This window comes from Vulpes vulpes, chromosome 3 (assembly GCF_048418805.1).
Source record: "Vulpes vulpes isolate BD-2025 chromosome 3, VulVul3, whole genome shotgun sequence".
Classification (NCBI taxonomy): domain Eukaryota; kingdom Metazoa; phylum Chordata; class Mammalia; order Carnivora; family Canidae; genus Vulpes; species Vulpes vulpes.
The window spans coordinates 116630696-116647912 of record NC_132782.1 but is presented as its reverse complement, the minus strand read 5'-3'; the positions used below and the strand labels follow the sequence as shown (position 1 = coordinate 116647912).

The window sequence follows — 17217 nt, the reverse complement described above, 5'->3', positions numbered from 1 at the left end:
CCGGTGCGGGACTCGATCCCGGGGTCTCCAGGGTCACGCCCTGGGCTGAAGGCAGCGCTAAACTGCTGAGCCACCCGGGCTGCCCAAAATGAAGACAATTTAAACCTTTGTTCCTCAGTAGCAGTACTTATGTGCTCAGCAGCCACACATGGCAGTGGTTACCACACTGCACAGTGCAGGTGGAAATAGCCATCATCACAGAAAATTCTATTGGCTAGCTCTGTGACACCCAAAAGTAACAATATCAGAATTAAAGAGCCACCCCTCTTACACCACGAACAAAAGGGAGTACCTTGGTCCCCTTGTCCTGTTCTCTGTCCTTGCCCTGTTCTCTGTGGCCCCCCTCGGCAGATGTAGGGGGCCCCCTGCTCTCCCACTGTGGCCTGACCTTCCAGAGCAGTGGCACCCCTTCTGCCCACTAACCTCCAACTTGGCCTCTCCTCCTGGGCTCTGGCTCCCTGACTCCCCCTTCCACAAAGATGGGGCACAGGTCTTACAGTGCAGGGTGTGTGACCTGGGCAGGACCTAAGGCTCCCTGGAGCCTCATCTTGCCCTCTCTTCAGAGCACTCTCTAGGCCCCCAGGGCACCCACTGCTCCAGGCCAAGAGCTTCCTAGTACTTCTAGTGCTCGAAACCACATCTTACAGGGCTCCCCCAACAAATCGTCCCCTCCAGCCCCCAGTTCCTAAGGCTATAGAAGGGGGCATCTGTTAAGGCCACCCTAAGGTGGGATACTGCCCAAAGCCCTCCATAGCTCTTTGATCCGTTTATTCCTCAGGGGCCTCTTCCCCATCCTCAATCACCAAATGTCCTGTGTGATTTGGGGCATGTGGCAGATCACCAAATCCATTCTGTGTCTCCTGGGCACAGAGCTAGGCTTCATTTCCCAGCCTGCCTCACAAAGTAGTCGTGTCCTTGGGAATGAGCTCTGGCCAGTGGCAGTGGGGTGATGTGCTCTGCTTCCGGGCCTGATCAGAAGCATGTCCCGGGTGCAGGCTCTAGTTCTTTCCCCATCGGCTGGAGGTTGGAGTGCAGGGCAGCCTCGTGCTGAAGATGGCAAAGGGGGCCGCCCGCATCCCTGAGTGAGTGCCTAGAGCAGAAGCCCCCCCACCCCCACCCCGGGCCTGCGTTGGAGTGGGGAAAGCCAGGAGGCCAGGTGCATTCACGGGGCACACATCCGTCACACCTGACCGAAGAGGCTCCTCTGGGCTCCTGGCTCCTGGCGCTCTTCTGGATAACAGGCAGAGCACGTCCGCCTCGAGGCTCCGTGGATGAAGGAACTCGCGCCGCCCCGGCCACTTCCCTGTCCACGTCACCTTTCAAGTTAGCCCGCAAATTGCTTTGGACACTCCCTCTCTGTCGCGGAGGCCAGAAAGACCATTTCTGCCCCTGCAGGCTGGTTAATGACTTGGCTGCCGTCACTTGGCAAGCTTCTTCCTGTCTCCCTGCGGACAAACAGCTGAGTGACGGTCACAGGAAAGAGCAGGGGCCCCAGCTGAGAGCAGTACCTCGGTTATGCATTATGGAAAGAGGCCCTAACCTCAGCCTTCCTCCCTCCCCTAACCTCCTGCAGGTGGAACCCCTCCGCACTGCCCCTACCCCCACCACACCGCCTGTGTCAGCAAATTTCGATTTAAGTTGCAGAGATTGGATTTGAAGCCTAGAAAGGCCCTGCTTGAGTCGACAAAGAGGCCCAGAGCCTGGCAACAGAAGGCCTGCCTCACACTGTCTGGCAACTTTCTCTGCCTCACCCCAGGGCTGGCAGGTGGTCCTCTCCAGCTCTCCAGACAGTCTCCAGATTGGCCTGGGCACCTCACTTCCCTTGCTCTCTGCTCCCACCTGGGGGGGTGGGGTCCTCAGTGAGGCACGTTCTCCGGCTAAAGACGTGCTCCAGCTAAAGACGTCTCTCTCGGGCCAAACTGTTAGAGGGCATTTCTTAAACTTGCTGGAGAGGCTTAGTTAAGTGTTCATCAAGCCATAAATGAACAGCTGCCTCCCGCCTTGAGCCCAAAGCCTGGATTATTCATCCTTTTTGGCTTTCGGATCCTCCTTTTGGCTCGAGACAGAAACTGCTCCTTCCACAGCCACCCTAGTGCGATGTCGCCCTCCAGCCACCAACCCCCCTCCCCACCCTTTTTCTTCCTCTGGTTGGGGGGGCACGTCTCTCCCTTCCCCAGGCCTGCCCTTCCACCCTGGACAGTGTCTGGGCCGCGGCTGCAGGCTTGTCCTGCTTTGAGCCAGTTCCTCCCCCCTTTATCCCTTACACTCATTTTGTTGGCTTCTCTCCATTTACTGAACTTTCCTTAAAATATCTCTTTCCTTTTGCTTTATCTCCATTCCATCATGCCCTGAGAAGTAAGCAAGTTTGGTGGTTAGCAGCATCCTCGGTTCTGCACATCTCCCAGCGCTACCTCCATCTTCTGCGTCACCACCATCCAGCTTGTCCAGTCTCCACCCCTTTGTGTCATAAGATGGATCATTTGCTGAGGGCGGGATATGCGCCAGGCACTGTGCAAATGCTTTGTGTGCCTTTTTTTCATGTCATCCTCACAATACACCGTGATGGGTGGTACTATACTCCCATTTTAGAGCGGAGGACACTGAGGGAGGCCCAGAGAGGCTGGGTGACTTGCCCAGGGTCACATAGTCAGGGGGAGTAAGGATTCTGACCCAGGTCTGTCATGCTCTCTACTCACACTGCCTAACACACACACACACACACACACACACACACACACACCTCAAGTCAACAAACATTTACCAAAAGCCTGAGGCATGGCAAAGCACGTTGGGTAAGAGTCACTTGGCAAAGAAACAAAGAAAAATAAGATGAGACTCTGTGGCCTCAAAGGGAGTCCCCCTAGTGCCAGAGACAGACGTGTAAATACACACACACAACACATAGAAAGTGTAAGGGATAAACATAACCACAGTGCTCTGAACACTTAGAAGGAGTAACTATTAGCATGAGGGACGTAAAGCCCTTTCAGGGAGGTCTTGCTTATCAAAACAAAACCCCAAAGATAGAATGAGAATGTATTTCAGGGAAGAACCCTGAAGTCCCTGCCGGAAAGTGGAAATTATAGCAGAGAATCTGAGATGTTTAGCTCTTAGGCTCTGGGTCAGCCTTTTGATCACTAGGACCTTGGGCTAGTAACCTAACATCTTAGAGCCTCAGTTACTCTATCTGCAAAATGGGGAGCTTCAGGGGCCCCTGGGTGGCTCAGTGGTTGAGCGTCTGCCTTTGGCTCAGGTATGATCCTGGGTCCTGGGATTGAGTCCTGCATCAGCCTCCCTGCAAGGAGCCTGCTTCTCCCTCTGCCTGTGTCTCTGCCTCTCTCAGGAATAAATAAATAAATAAAATCTTTTTTTAAAAAAAGGGGGAGATTGGGCAGCCCGGGGGGCTCAGCGGTTTAGCGCCGCCTTCAGCCAGGGTGTGATCCTGGAGTCCCAGGATCAAGTCCCACATTGGGCTCCCTGCATGGAGCCTGCTTCTCCCTCTGCCTGTGTCTCTGCCTCTCTCTCACTCTCTCTTTCTCTCTCTCTCTCATGAATAAATAAATAAAATCTTTTAAAAAAAATAAAAAAGGGGAGATTCGGGCAGCCCCAGTGGCGCAGCGGTTTAGCGCCGCCTGCAGCCCAGGGCGTGATCTGGAGACCCTGGATCAAGTCCCACGTCAGGCTCTCTGCATGGAGCCTGCTTCTCCCTCTGCCTGTGTCTCTGCCTCTCTCTCTCTCTGCATCTCTATGAATAAATAAATAAAATCTTTAAAAAAAAAGGGGGGGGAGATTCATACTACCTGCCTCATAGCAGTGTTGGGAAGCTTAACTGAGATAACACAGTATAAAAAAAGGATTGAGCATAGCAACTGGCATATCTTTAAGTGCTCAGAGATTGTCATTCCCATAACCTTTCTTCTTGCCACAAGGTCCCCCCCACCCATACCCCATGAAGAATAGTATTAAATATTTTCTCAGAGTTAGGAGGCTTCACACAGGCTAACTCATTCAATTCTCAGAACCAAGCTGTTCATTTGATTTAGCCTGATTGGTTTTCATCATTTCAACAGATGAGGGGGCCCAGATTCAGAGGGTTCCAAAATTTGCTCAAGGTTATCTGGTTACTGAGAGGCCTTCACCGGGACTCCAGTGGGCTCTCCCTGGCTCTGCAAGGCCATGGTTTTCCTCCACACGAGTCACCAAGGAGTCCTGGAGTGGAGCTGCCAAGTGTCAGTGGAGGCATCAAGGTGGCGTAGTGGGGGTTGTGGAGTTGGAGGGCATCAGTCCCAAGCTGAAGTGTCCATGGAAGGAGAGGGCAACCGAGCATCTCCTGCCCATCCAGCAACTGCTAAGCTACCTCTTCATTTACTGTGAGGACAGGCAACGAGAGTAGCCGATTTTCCCTGGAAATGCCTACATTTCTGGCAAAATCTACCCAGTCTGCATAGGATGGGGGTGGGGAGTGTTACTCATCCTTGCTACAAGGCAATAGGAGGACCGTGGGAGCCAGGATCTTACTGGAACGGACACAAGACTGGAAGGTAGTTGGACATGCCTCAGAAGTTGGCCAACCTGGGTGAGGCACTCCTGACTGGTCCTTGCGTATCTGCAAACCAGAATGACCACAATCACCCCGGCCTCCGGTGACCCCAGACAGCTATCGCAACAGCCAACAGGTCACCGCATGACTCTGACTTTGTGGAGGCCAGTGTGCCTGGCACGTGTAGCCCTGGATGAATGAGGCGGGCGTTCAGCAGGACTCACCGCCCAAGGGCACAGACCTGACCCGTCCAAGCTGAAGCGCTGAGCAGCCTCCTGGGAGCCCTTGGAGCCCCCCTACCCCCTGCCCCCCCACAAGGCTCGGTCCATGCCACATACATGCTTCGTAGATCACAGAGCCCCGCAAGCCAGGCCCGTGTGACCCCTCCGCTGGCACCCCGCCTCACACAGAGGACACCCCGACCACTGCTTGCGGACCGCCTGAGTCAGCGAGGGGTGCCTGCTTTGACCCCTGCCTGTTTGCTTCGGCAGAGCCTCCTCCTGCCAGGACCCCTCCCCTCACATGGAATCCATCCCTTAACCAGGACTTTTCAAATTGGGAGACTTACCCTGGGCCGCTGGCCATTGTTTCTTTTTGAACCTTCCTGTTTCCCAGGTGGCCGAGGCTGTGGATTTCAGGATCGTATTTATTTATTTGAGAGAGAGAGAGAGAGAGAGCACAAGCGGGGATGGGGGGCAGAGGGAGAAGCAGCCTCCCAGCTAAGCAGGGAGCCCAACGTGGGGCTCCACCCAGGACGCCGGGATCACGACCTGAGCCAAGGCCTACGCTTACCCGACTGGGCCACCCGGGCGCCCTGAAGCTGTAGGTTTCAAAGCAAGGCCGCAGACTGCGAGCTCCAGTCTGTTTTTTTCACGGCTTCTGCCAACCCCACAGCTCCTCCTCCTCCTTCCCTGAAAAGCTTTGGCTGGAACCAGATGCCAATAGGCCAAAGTCTCTGTTGCCTGGCCCTTCACAGCATCTAAACCAGCAAACCAGGGGCTTTCCTGGGGCCGAGTGACCTCCTCTGGGAAGTGGGCCAGAGCGTGGCCAAGTGCTGCCTCCGTAGCTGCAGTGGCTGTGTGAGCCCCGGGCTGCAGCCCAAAGAATGAGGGCCGGGCTCTGCGGCTGCGAGTGTCAGGGGGCCCAGGGCTGCAGGGACCCTGGAGCTCACTGCGCTCAACCTCGCCATCACCCGGAGGAGGATACTAAGGGGCAAAGAGGCACGGCAACCAGGATCCAGCCACACTGCACTGTGCGGGGAGAGATGGGCTGGGCCACAGTCCTAGGCTATTTCAACCACCCCAAAGCTCCTAGTGGCTGGACTAGAAGGTCCCAGCTTTTGGCTCCCACCCCTCTCCTTTGGGGTCCTGCTGTTGGGCTTTCCCAAGGAAAAGGAAGGCTGTTGAGTTTATTCTCCCTTCCTAGCTCAGATTAGAAGGAACTGGAAGGAATATAGCTATAAGGAAAATACTACACTGTCCCCATTTTACAGAGGAGAAAACTGAGGCTTGGGATAGGAAATATTTTGCCCAAGGTCTCACAGCCAGCACATAGCAGTGCTGGGATTCCTACTAGAATCAGTTAGTTTTATCACATTATGCTGCTCAGTCCTCCCCAACCTCAGAACCACTGGCTGTGGGGCGCCTGGGTGGCTCAGGCAGTTAAGTATCTGACTTGGTTTTGACTGGGGTCATGGTGTCGGGGTCCTGGGACCAAGCCCCACGTCAGGCTCTGTGTTCAACAAGGAGTCTGTTTAATATTATCCTTTCTCCCTCTGCCCCTCCCTCTGTTCTCTCTCTCTTTCTCTCTGTCTCTAAAACAAATAAATAAAATCTGAAAGAAAGATCTCCCTGCGGCTGGGAGGAGTCACTCTGCCTCACACCTGAGGCTGGATAATGTAAGAAGTGGCCAGAGGTGAAGTAGGGAGGATGTGGGCAAAGGGAAATCCTCAGGGAGAGGAAGAGACTCCTAGATTTGGGCGGCTCACTATGGCGATCCAGCCACTTTTTCCAAACAGTGATGGATGAAGATTCTAGAAGCAATTGACAAGGATAAGAACTTTCCTTTCCCTGCCCCACCGCTTTCAGAGCCTCAGGGTTTTGGTCTTTTGTTTTTAATCAGTAAAGCTGGGGTTTCAAATTAGTTCTCCAAGATTCCTTCCTCATTAAGAGGCAGCAAGCTTTGGGCCTGCAGAAGCACCAGCGCCCTCCCCCTGTACTGGAGAGGAAGGGGCGGCAGGGAAGGGCCTTGCTGCAGGCGAGTGGAGAAAACACACGGCCTCCCAAGGTCCCGGGAGCAGCTGGAGTTTCAGGAGGGGCTCCTTCCGCATTCTATCCTCCTGATGCCTGGCCTTCCAGGCCTGTTCCAACCTCCCTGCTTCTCAGCCCTCAAAGGCCTCAAGAGGCGGCAGCCTGCGGGCCGCAGACCTGCTTTCCCCAGGCTCTGGACTCGCCCACGAGCAAGGTACAGTGAGAGAAGTGGTGGGCGGGTCCCGAGGCGGCCCCCCTGCAGCCCGCCCTGCAGCCCGCCCTAGCCCCCCTGCAGGCCCCCCCGTAGCCCCCCCCCCCCCCCCGCAGCCATGCCCTCCCCGCGGCAGAGGTCCCGCACGCTCCCAGCACTCGGACTGCATCTCCGCAATACCGCCGCCAGCTCGGGAGAAGGGGGCCGAGGTCCTGCAACACCTACGTGGCCCGAGCGGGCCGCAGGCAGGTGTGACTGCGCACCCGGCCCCGAGCACCCTCGCCCTGAGCTCGGGCCGCCGCCTGCGAACGCAGCCCCGGGGCTGGGCGCCCAGGGGGTCACGGCTGCTCGCTGCGCCGGCCCCGGCCCGGCCCGGCCCGGCCGCCTCGCCCGCCCCAGGGGGCCCAGGGCGCCCCGTGCAGGCCCCGAGCCCTCCTGTCGCAAGCGGAGGCCGCGCACCCCGGGGCGCCGGCCGCCGGCGGACCGAGTGACCCGGTTCCCCCAGCGGACGCTCCCGGCACCCGCGGTCTCTCCTGCCCCCTGCCGGTCGCCGGGCCAGAGGCTCCGCGGGGCGCGGCGGGCGGCTCCCGGGCCCGGGCTTTGCTCCATCCTCGCCAACGACTGCGAGCAGCTGCGGGCTCTGGAGCCCAGGCGGAGGCTGGGCCTGCCCCGGGAAAACCGCGAGCTCGGCAGAGCCGGCCGGGCGCCTACAGCCCGGGCTCCTACGGCTCGGCCTCCTACCACAGCCCGGGTTCCTACGGCCCGGGCTCCTACGGCCCGGGCTCCTACAGCCCGGCCTCCTACCACAGCCCGGCCTCCTACCACAGCCCGGGCTCCTACCACAGCCCGGGCTCCTACCACAGCCCGGGCTCCTACGGCCCGGGTTCCTACAGGCCAGATCCTACGGCCCGGGTTCCTGCGGCCCAGGATCCTACAGCCCGGCCTCCTACCACAGCCCGGGTTCCTACAGCCCAGGATCCTACGGCCCGGGTTCCTGCGGCCCGGCCTCCTACGGCCCAGGATCCTACGGCCCGGGTTCCTGCGGCCCAGGATCCTACAGCCCGGCCTCCTACCACAGCCCGGCCTCCTACAGCCCGGGTGCCACAGCGGCCCCTCTGGTAGTCCTTTTCCTCCCGGCCCTCCCTCAGGACCTCCTGGCGAGCAGCCCTCCTAGGACCAACTAGAATTCCCAGGCTCCACTCCACTAGGTTCCCCCCTCCTACTTCACCACAGGGCCCTCTGTCCCATTCCCCACTGAATGGTCTCAAGTCGGCTTGAATGCCTCTACTGACAGGGAACTCTCGGGGCAGACTTTTCCACATTCTGAGAGCTATATTCATTTTTTAAAAATGATTTTATTTATCTACTCATGAGAGATACACAGAGAGAGGCAGAGACCCAGACAGAGGGAGAAGCAGGCTCCTCACAGGGAGCCCGACAGGGGACTTGATCTCAGGATCTGGGAATCACGCCGTGAGCTGAAGGCAGGCGCTCAACGGCTGAACCACCCAGGCGTCCCATGGGAGCCATATTAAAAAGAATGCTCTTCCTTTCTTTTTGACACCAAAGCTGCCTCTTGTCACTTGTACTTCCTGCCTCTTGGGTAAGCGACTTGAAGTCTGATCTCTTCACACCATGAGACCCTGTCAGTTCCTTCATGACAGCAGTCACATTCCTGGGACTTCTCTCCGCCAAGACACACTGGCCTCTCCACTTTCTCGGACTTCCTTAATAAGGGAGTCTTGAAAACCAAAAAGCCCAGGAGACTCTCCAGTGGGAGAATGAACCTCCAGTGGTAGAAGTCTAAAAAGCAGAGGTGCTTTTAGTCTGAAGACTGTCTGAAAGGCAACAGCCTGCCCTCTCCTAGCAGAAGCCACAGTAACAAAATGGGACAATTCTTTTTTTTTTTTTTAATGGGGCAATTCTTTAATCACTGCTGCCATGGTGTTTAGATTTAGAATTTGCAATGCTCTTTTACAGGCACTGTCTGGGCGGAATGAAATTATTTTCATACCCATTTTGGGATGAGAAAAGTGAGGCCTCAGACAAGAAAAATGCTGTACATGTGACCATACAGTAGGCAAAAGCTGGCTCGCACAGATCTTATCTCCTGACTCCAAGTTTACCATTCTTTCTACAAAAGCATTAATTGGAAAAAAAAAAAAAAAAAAAAAAAAAAAAGCATTCATTGCTGCTTCTGTCTCCTGAGAATGTATGGGACTCCCCAAAAAAGGCAGGAAAAAGCATTGAGGGCTATTTGCCAGGCACTGTTCTAAGTGCTTAATGTGCAAGTTAATGCTCAAAACAACCATAAAAGGAGCTCATATGGGTGAGCCCAGTGGTGGCTCAGTAGTTGATCGTCTGTCTACCTTTGGCACAGTCCTGAGATCCAGTCCCACATCGGGCTCCCTGTGAGGAGCCTGCTTCTCCTTCTACCTCTCTCCATGTGTCTCTCATGAATAAATAAAATCTTTAAAAAATATATATGTATTACTATTACTATTGTTATTCCCATTTCTTCCCGGGGCTATAAGTCGAAAATCCAGCATGGCAACCCCTACGATCCAGCTCACATCTTTGTTTCTCTTCCAGGCCCCAAGACCTGGTGGAGAATGTTCAAGGAGAGCTCCCCAGGGGCAGGGTGGGGAGACCCTCCTTCAGAGGCAGTGTGGTGTGGCTCGGCCCAGAGCCTGCTTCAAGCACCGGCTTCCCACCTCCTGGCTGAGTGACCTTGGGGAGGTCAGCCAACCTCTTGTCCTCTCCGCGCCATCATCTGTAAAATGGAGGTAATGCTAGCGCCTACCCTATTGCGTTTTTGTGGGTTTTTGAGTCAACATTTTTGTGAAGTGCTCAAAGCAGTGAATTTCTGTTAGTCAGAAAACTTGGCCATTGGAGGTGCCTGGGGCCAAAATCTAAAGGGTGAATTAAAGCAAAGCAATTAGAAAGAGAGTCCTGGAGCAGAAGAGAGAATGGGCAGGGCTGCGGAGGGGAGGGTGATGGTCCCACTTGGATGACTTTCAGTGAGACCCACTCCCTTCATGGAGCAAGTTCTCTGAATTAAGGCATCTCCTCCAACCAGGTGGTAGGGCAAGCACGAATTTCTAAGCTCAACCAGAGGCCTTGGAAAACCAGGAATTCCCTGCTTCTGGCAACCATGGAACAAATGCAATAAAACAAATGACCCTTGGAGGCTGGGGTTGGGAGACGTGCTCTTTGGCCTTATAAGGCAACTTGACAGCAGGGACTTAGGGTTCAGATACCTTTATAACTGGCCTCAATTTACTTTCATATCCTGTGAATTTTTAAGAATGACACATACCTGCAGCATAAAAATCTATAGGAGTTCTAAGGTAAGGCCAACATTGACAGTAACAGCCAACATTTATGGATGTCCACGCAGCAGTTGCAGTTCTGAACATTCATTTGTAACTCATTTAACTTCTACATCGTTGCTTTGATGTGGGCATTGGCCCCGTTCTATCCAGGAGGAAATGGACACACAGAGAATTTTTTTAAAGGTTTTTAAATTTTATTTATTCATGAGACACAAAGAGAGAGAGAGAGAGAGAGAGACACACACACAGAGAGAGAGGCAGAGACACAGGCAGAGGGAGAAGCAGGCTCCATACAGGGAGCCTGACACAGTACTCGATCCCAGGACCCCAGGATCACAACCTGGACTGAAGGTGGCGCGAAACCGCTGAGCCACCTGGGCTGCCCCACACTGAAAAATTAAAACACTGGACCATCATCATGCTGTGAGTAGTATTCCAAGTCAGAGGACAAGAACCAGAGCCTCTGTTTCCAGAACCAATATTCCTGACCATAGCAGAAAGCTGGCCATTACTCTCATTTCAAAAATGATTATCATCGTGTGTGGAAAACTTCTGATTTTGTCTGCAAATTTCACTGGATCTTTAAAAGTTTCAGAGAAGAAGGTTTGCCACAGAGCACTTTCTCAGAAACAAATTGTGCCATGGAGAGCATCTTTTATTCCTCCAGAAGTCTCTGGATACCTATTCTGTACCAGGCATTGTACTAGGCCCTCGGGATGCTGCACAGATCCAGTCGCTGCCCCCATGGAGCTTACAGTCTGGTGAGGCAGAGTGATACAAATAGTCATGCCAGTATACGGTTCCATAGTATGATAAGCACTCTGAAGGAAAAGTCTAACATGCTCTGAGAGTACATCATGGGGACAGGGACTGTCCTAGGCTGGCAGGGGAGAAGGTATACAACCCTTAGGTGCATACATGAAAGTTCTTCATATGAAAAAACATCTTATTTTTTATTTTTAAAAGATTTTATTTATTTATTCATGAGAGACAGAGAGGCAGAGACACAGGCAGAGGGAGAAACAGGCTCCTTGCAGGAAGCCGGATGTGGGACTTGATCCCAGGTCTCCAGGATCACGCCCTGAGCCAAAAGCAGATGCTCAACCACTGAACCACCCAGGTGCCCTGAAAAAACATCTTTTAAAGATTATTTCTGAGTGAGTATAAATACTGGACATGGACTCAGATTTCACTCAGAGAAAAGAGGTTCAGTACTTACTTACTTCCTCCTAGAAGAAACAGAGATCTAGACGTGACCAAGAAAACATATGAGACTGTGTCATCCCTGAGTGGGTGAACAGGGTAGGACATGCTGCTTTTTAGGTGTCCAGAATGAGCCGGCATGAGAGAATCTTCATCCCAGGACCTTACCGTGCCCTGGGTCTCCTTGATAAAAATGACATTTTCATACACATTTATGGTGTTGCCCAGAGTGACATTGTTAGGAGTCCAGGCTATGGTGTCAGACTGACACTTGGGAGTACTTAATTCCTACAGGCCTCAGTTTCTACTCTGCAAAATGGGTGAATAGTATTACTTCCAGGGGCGCCTGGGTGCCTTAGTCAGCTGGGCATCTAATTCTTGGTTTTGGTTCAGGTGATTTTGGGGTGGTGGGATCAAGCCTCATGTCAGGCTCTAGGCTCAGCAGGAAGTCCGTTTAGAGATTCTTTCCCACTCTCTCACTTTCAACTAAATAAATTACATCTTTATTTATTTATTTATTTATTTATTTTTATTATTATTTTTTTAAATAGTATCTACTTCCAGGGTTAACATGAGAAGTAAATGAGATGATGCTTATAAAGCACCTTAGAACATGCTGGGCACAAGGCAAGTGTGCAACCAGTGTTAACTACCATTAGCCTAGAACTTCAGCTACGCAAAGTGAGGATACAAGGATGGCTCTATATATCTCAAGGCCCAAGACGGAATCGAGTTTCTTTCTAAATACATTGCTTAAGTTGTTACCCTACTTTCGTTTCCTCCTTTTCTTTCTTTCCTATTTAGTTTTCTACTTTTCTATCTGACTCAACAAACCTTCAGGGAGAAAGGTCACAGGTAGGAAATTACTTGGTGTTTCTTATGTGAAAAGAGAAAGAGAATCAATATGGAAATTGAATTCTGTTCTGCATTCCCAATGCTTATTTATAAAATCTACCCGGAGGGAGAAGCAGAACTCTAAATAGAGAAGTCACATGGAAACTTCCATTTAGGAGGCCCCAAAGTGGTTTAATTTTTAAGTTATTATTATCGTTGTGGAGGCTCTTGTTAAATTGAAGACACTGGGATGTGGCGGGAAAACCCCAAGTGAGTCTTATCCATAAGCTCTCTGGGGTCTGGGTAGAGGTGTTGCTATGTGTGGTCCTCAGAACCCAAGTACATCAAAGCCACGTCGTGCTGGTGGTTTCTGGCCCCCAGTACTTCCATCTCCTTGTAGCAGTAAAGAAGCTACAATGACAAAGTAGAAGAAAGCCATATCCAGGTTCCTGATTGCCCGAGGGCAGGAAAACAGCCCGGGTTCTCCAGGGCCCCCAGAAAACACACTATCTTTTATCTCTGTCCCTCAACAATGGCTGGAATGCTGCCTCTCCAGGCAAAAATAATTGGTCACCATAATTATACTTGGCACTTGGGCAACACTTTATAGCCATTAATTAGTTAAATGTATGTAGCACCCTGTGAGACCAGAAAGATCCCTGGCTCTGCTGTGTGGGGAGGAAGAAAGGGATGGGAGAGAGGACATCAGGCTTTGCTCAAGGCAAAGTGAGGTTGGTATCTAGGCCCTGGGGTCCCCCTCCAGATCTGGCACAGCAAATTCTGGGTGGCCAGCGTGGGTTTTACCTTTCCTCTCCCCCAGGAAGACGACCAGGCGGTGGCTTGTTTCTGCCCTGGGAATGGAAACTGGAATCCGTACATGCTGAGCAATCTCTACATTAATCAGAGACTCTGGTTTAACAGGTCGCCAAGCATCTCTTGAGCTTGGACTATGGATGAAACGTAGTTATCTCTGTGCTGAAAATCTGGGAAGAGAGGCATGCCTGCGCTCTTTACCCCCCAGAGTGTATAACCTAGCTGGACTGCAATTGGCTGAGGGTCAAATGAAATAAGGACTTGAAGGTGAGCCTGAGAATACCAAGAGGGCGGGCACCGAGGATGTGATTGAAGAAGCAGGGGGATGAGGGTGGGGTGTGCTCTGGGGCCTGAAAGACTTCCCCAGGAATGCTGTGGGAAGACACCTGCTGTTGTCAGCTACTTCAGGGGGGTCCCCCAAGTGCTGAGAGATGCTCCTGCCCACTGTGGCCTACCTAATGAAAGAACAGTGCAAAAATGTCAAGGACTAGCCTCCAAGCCCATCTTGGGACAACACTGAAGGCCACCAACCAGTGTGATTTTTAATTCCAGAGCTCCCCAGGGGGTTGGCTACAGCTGTTGCCAGGTCTGATTCCATCTCCACCTCTTCTTCTTCCCAAACCTTGTTCCCTTTGTGGAGGCCGAGAAAAATTAAGGCCATTCCACCTCAAGTTTAGCATTAGCACAAGTACAGCCATCTTAGGCCCCTGGGAATAAGAGCTGAACTTTACAGGAAAAACTGCAGAATGTCCTAGGCAGGGAATCCCATATCAGAAAGACAATAAAGCTCAGAATGCCCTCGGCAGAGAATCCCATATCAGATCTTAAGAAACTCCCCCACCCTTTCCCCATATTGGAAAGGAAAAAAAAAAAATTTCCTCCACCCCTTCTGAAAATCCCCTAGACGAGCCCATAAAAAACCAGCTGTAACCCACTTCAGGGTCCAAGCCCCTGCTCTGCTGTGTGGAGTATACTTGGACCCAAGCTCAAGCTTGTAAATAAACCTTCGTGTACTTGCATCGGTGTCGGCTCCTTGGTGGTTTCTCGGATTCGCAACCTTGGGCACAACACCTTCCCTTCGGCAGGTGTCCATCTCAAAGTCAATCCTGGAGAAACACCTTGCATGCTCAATTATGCTGTTTCACAGTTCATTTTCCAGGGGACTCGTTGGCAGAAAGCAAGATGAATGGACTTCCATTAGAGGCCACTCCAGAATGTGGAGGAGGAAAGTGCAGTGTGGGACTCGGGCAACACTAACCAGGCTGGGATATGTAAATGCATAGGAGCAAGGGAAGGGATGGAGGTGGGAAGAGCAGCAAAGGCCAAGGGGTGAGGAGGGATCGGACCGGGTGATGGCAGGGGATGAAGAGAATTCAAGAGCCAATGTGAAGAAGGAAGAAAAGATAGGAGTGTGTAGCAAGTTATCTTTAGAGAAAGAAAAGGCAGAGAGAAAAGGTGTAGTCTATTATGTGCTTTTTAAGGTTATCACAATAACAAAATAAAAAGATTATTGAGATAGTTTTGTGATAAATTTTTAGACTTGAGTTTGAGTTAATACGAGACATTCAGGTGGAGTTATCTTGTGGGAGGTTTTGTATACAGGAGTAGGGGCACCTGGGTGGCTCAGAGGTTGAGCATCTACCTTCGGCTCAGGTGGTGACCCTGGGGTCCTAGGATCGAGTCCTTCATTAGGCTCCTCACAGGGAGCCTGATTCTCCCTCTGCCTATGTCTCTCATGAATAAATACATTTTTTAGATCTTAAAAAAAAACAAAAACAAAAAAAGGAGTAAGCAGGTCAGGACAAAAGAGGTGGGCCTGGGAGCTATGTCAGAACTTATCTTCCAGAGATCGCTGCGGTATTCCCATCTCACATGCTCTTCTACACTGGGACCTGGCTGCTGCCCCCATCAAGAGGTGGGGACTAATTGCCCTCCCCTTGAATCTGGGCAGGCTCGGGACTGCTTTGACAAAGAAAGAAAGTAGATGTGATGCTGTGTGACTTCTGGGCCCAGGTCCAGAAAAAGCTTCTGCCTGTTTCTCTTGCAGTGAAGCCTGATGCCATGGAAGAAGTCAGACTACCATGCTAGAGAGGTAGTGTCGAATGCCACCCATATGAATGACCTCCTGTGGGTCCCAGTCCGAAGGAGGTGACAAAAGCCTCACCCAACATCTAAGTGCAACAACAGAGGATATTGCAAGCTTCAACTGCCCAGGGCTGCCCTTCTCAAATTCCTGATCTGCTATTATTTAAGCTAAGCACTGGGGTCATTTGTAATGATAATAACAGGGAGGGGAACAGGCGTCCTCAGCACTGTAGAGAAGCCGCTTTCTCACCACTGCGTCCTGATCTCCAATCTGGTTCTACCTCACTGTATCCCATCTCACCTTCCCTCTCCCACCACCCTTCACCTCCCACCCAAAGGCCAGGGACCCCTTTGTAAATGGTTCCCAGATAATCTTATCAAATCGCTTCCCATCTTGAAAACCTTCCAGGATTCCAAGTGACCTGCAAAGGTCTCAAATTTCAGTATGCACTATCTGATGATGTGGAAGGACCATAGGGTGCTGAGGACCTGCTGTCAAACATTATTCTGGGTGTTTCAGGAGATTAACATTTGAGTGAGTAGCCTGAGAAAAGCAGACTGACTGCCTCCTCCTCATGTGAGGGGTCCTTATTCGATTGGTCAAAGATCTGAATAGAACAAAAAGGCTGAGTAAAGAGCAGCAACTCCTGCCTGGCTCATTGAACTGGAACGTTGGATCTCTTCCTGCCTTCTGATTCGACCCTCTTTGGGTCCCCAACCTGCCCAGTGCAGATCTCGGGACTTGTCTATGTCTCAACCTATCTATACCCTAGTGGTTCCGTTTCTCTGGAGAACCCTGACTAATATAGGTAGGGCCCAGGAATTTGCTTTTGAAAGTGAGACCCACCCCTCCAGGGGTATTGGGTGACTCAGTCAGTTGGGCCAACAACTCTCTTGATTTCAGGTCAGGTCATGATCTCTGCTCAGTGGGGAGTCTGCTTGTCCCTCTCTGCTACTCCAATTCACACATTCTCATGCTCTCTCTCTCAAAATAAATTTAAAAATCTTTTAAAAAAGAAAATGAAAACACCCCCCAACCCCCCACCCCAGGGATTCTGATTCTGGTTGACAAACCCTCACCTACCGGATACAGTCCTTGGCAACCCAATATTCTGCTCCCCCTTTTGTTAAACATAACAATCTCACCAGTACCCTTCAGAGGATAGTGGCTTTGTTGCAGAACCTTTGTATCTTCTAAATTTTTCTACCAGCTTTGCTAGTTTGAGCTTCAATTTTTGTAATTTGTATTATGAAAACAGTAATTTCATTCTCACTGTTAATACATAAATGTATAAAATTGGGATCCCTGGGTGGCGCAAAAGGGGTCCCTGGCCTTTTAGGTGGGAGGTGAAGTGGTTTAGCGCCTGCCTTTGGCCCAGGGCGTGATCCTGGAGACCCAGGATCGAATCCCACGTCAGGCTCCCGGTGCATGGAGCCTGCTTCTCCCTCTGCCTATGGCTGTCTCTCTCTGTGTGACTCTCATAAATAAATAAAAATAAAAAAAATAAAAATAAAAATAAAAGTATAAAACTGAGCATGTAAATTAATAATTTATATAATGTGGTTTTAAATATGCATGCCCATACAGTGTTATTATTTAGTAACAGTAGGAAAAAAAGATCTCTTTCAGGGCAGCCAGGGTGGCTCAGCAGTTTAGCGCCGCCTTCAGCCCGGGGCCTGATGTGGAGACCCGGGATAGAGTCCCACATCGGGCTCCCTGCATGGAGTCTGCTTCTCCCTCTGCCTGTGTCTCTGCCTCTCTCTCTCTCTCTCTCTCTGGGTCTCTCATGAATAAATACAATCTAAAAAAAAAAAAAAAAGATCTCTTTCAGGTAAACATTATCCCCATTATCACCCCTTCCATACCCCCAGAGAACCTGATATTCTGGCCCCCTGATTTGAAAATCACTACTTTAGCCATTAGGGCTCCCTGAAGATCCCCTATTC

At 51.6% G+C, this 17217-nt stretch overlaps 2 long non-coding RNA genes across 3 annotated transcripts in view; one reads left to right on the top strand and one right to left on the bottom strand.

The window, feature by feature from the left end:
- Positions 1–17217, bottom strand: part of LOC112918286 (uncharacterized) — a 60138-nt gene that overhangs the window by 31578 nt on the left and 11343 nt on the right. Inside the window, exons 1-2 of one of the 2 annotated variants that reach the window (XR_003234657.2) lie at positions 5109–5326; positions 1187–1445 (exon numbers count right to left, since the gene is read on the bottom strand). The exons of the other annotated variant lie outside the window; for it this stretch is intronic. This is a non-coding gene — a long non-coding RNA (uncharacterized lncRNA). Of the gene's footprint in view, positions 1–1186; positions 1446–5108; positions 5327–17217 lie in introns of those variants that run through there. 2 annotated transcript variants of the gene reach the window in all.
- Positions 6752–16586, top strand: LOC140598342 (uncharacterized). Its single transcript, XR_012000714.1, has 3 exons — positions 6752–7003; positions 9593–9786; positions 15233–16586. It is a non-coding gene; the product is annotated as an uncharacterized lncRNA (long non-coding RNA).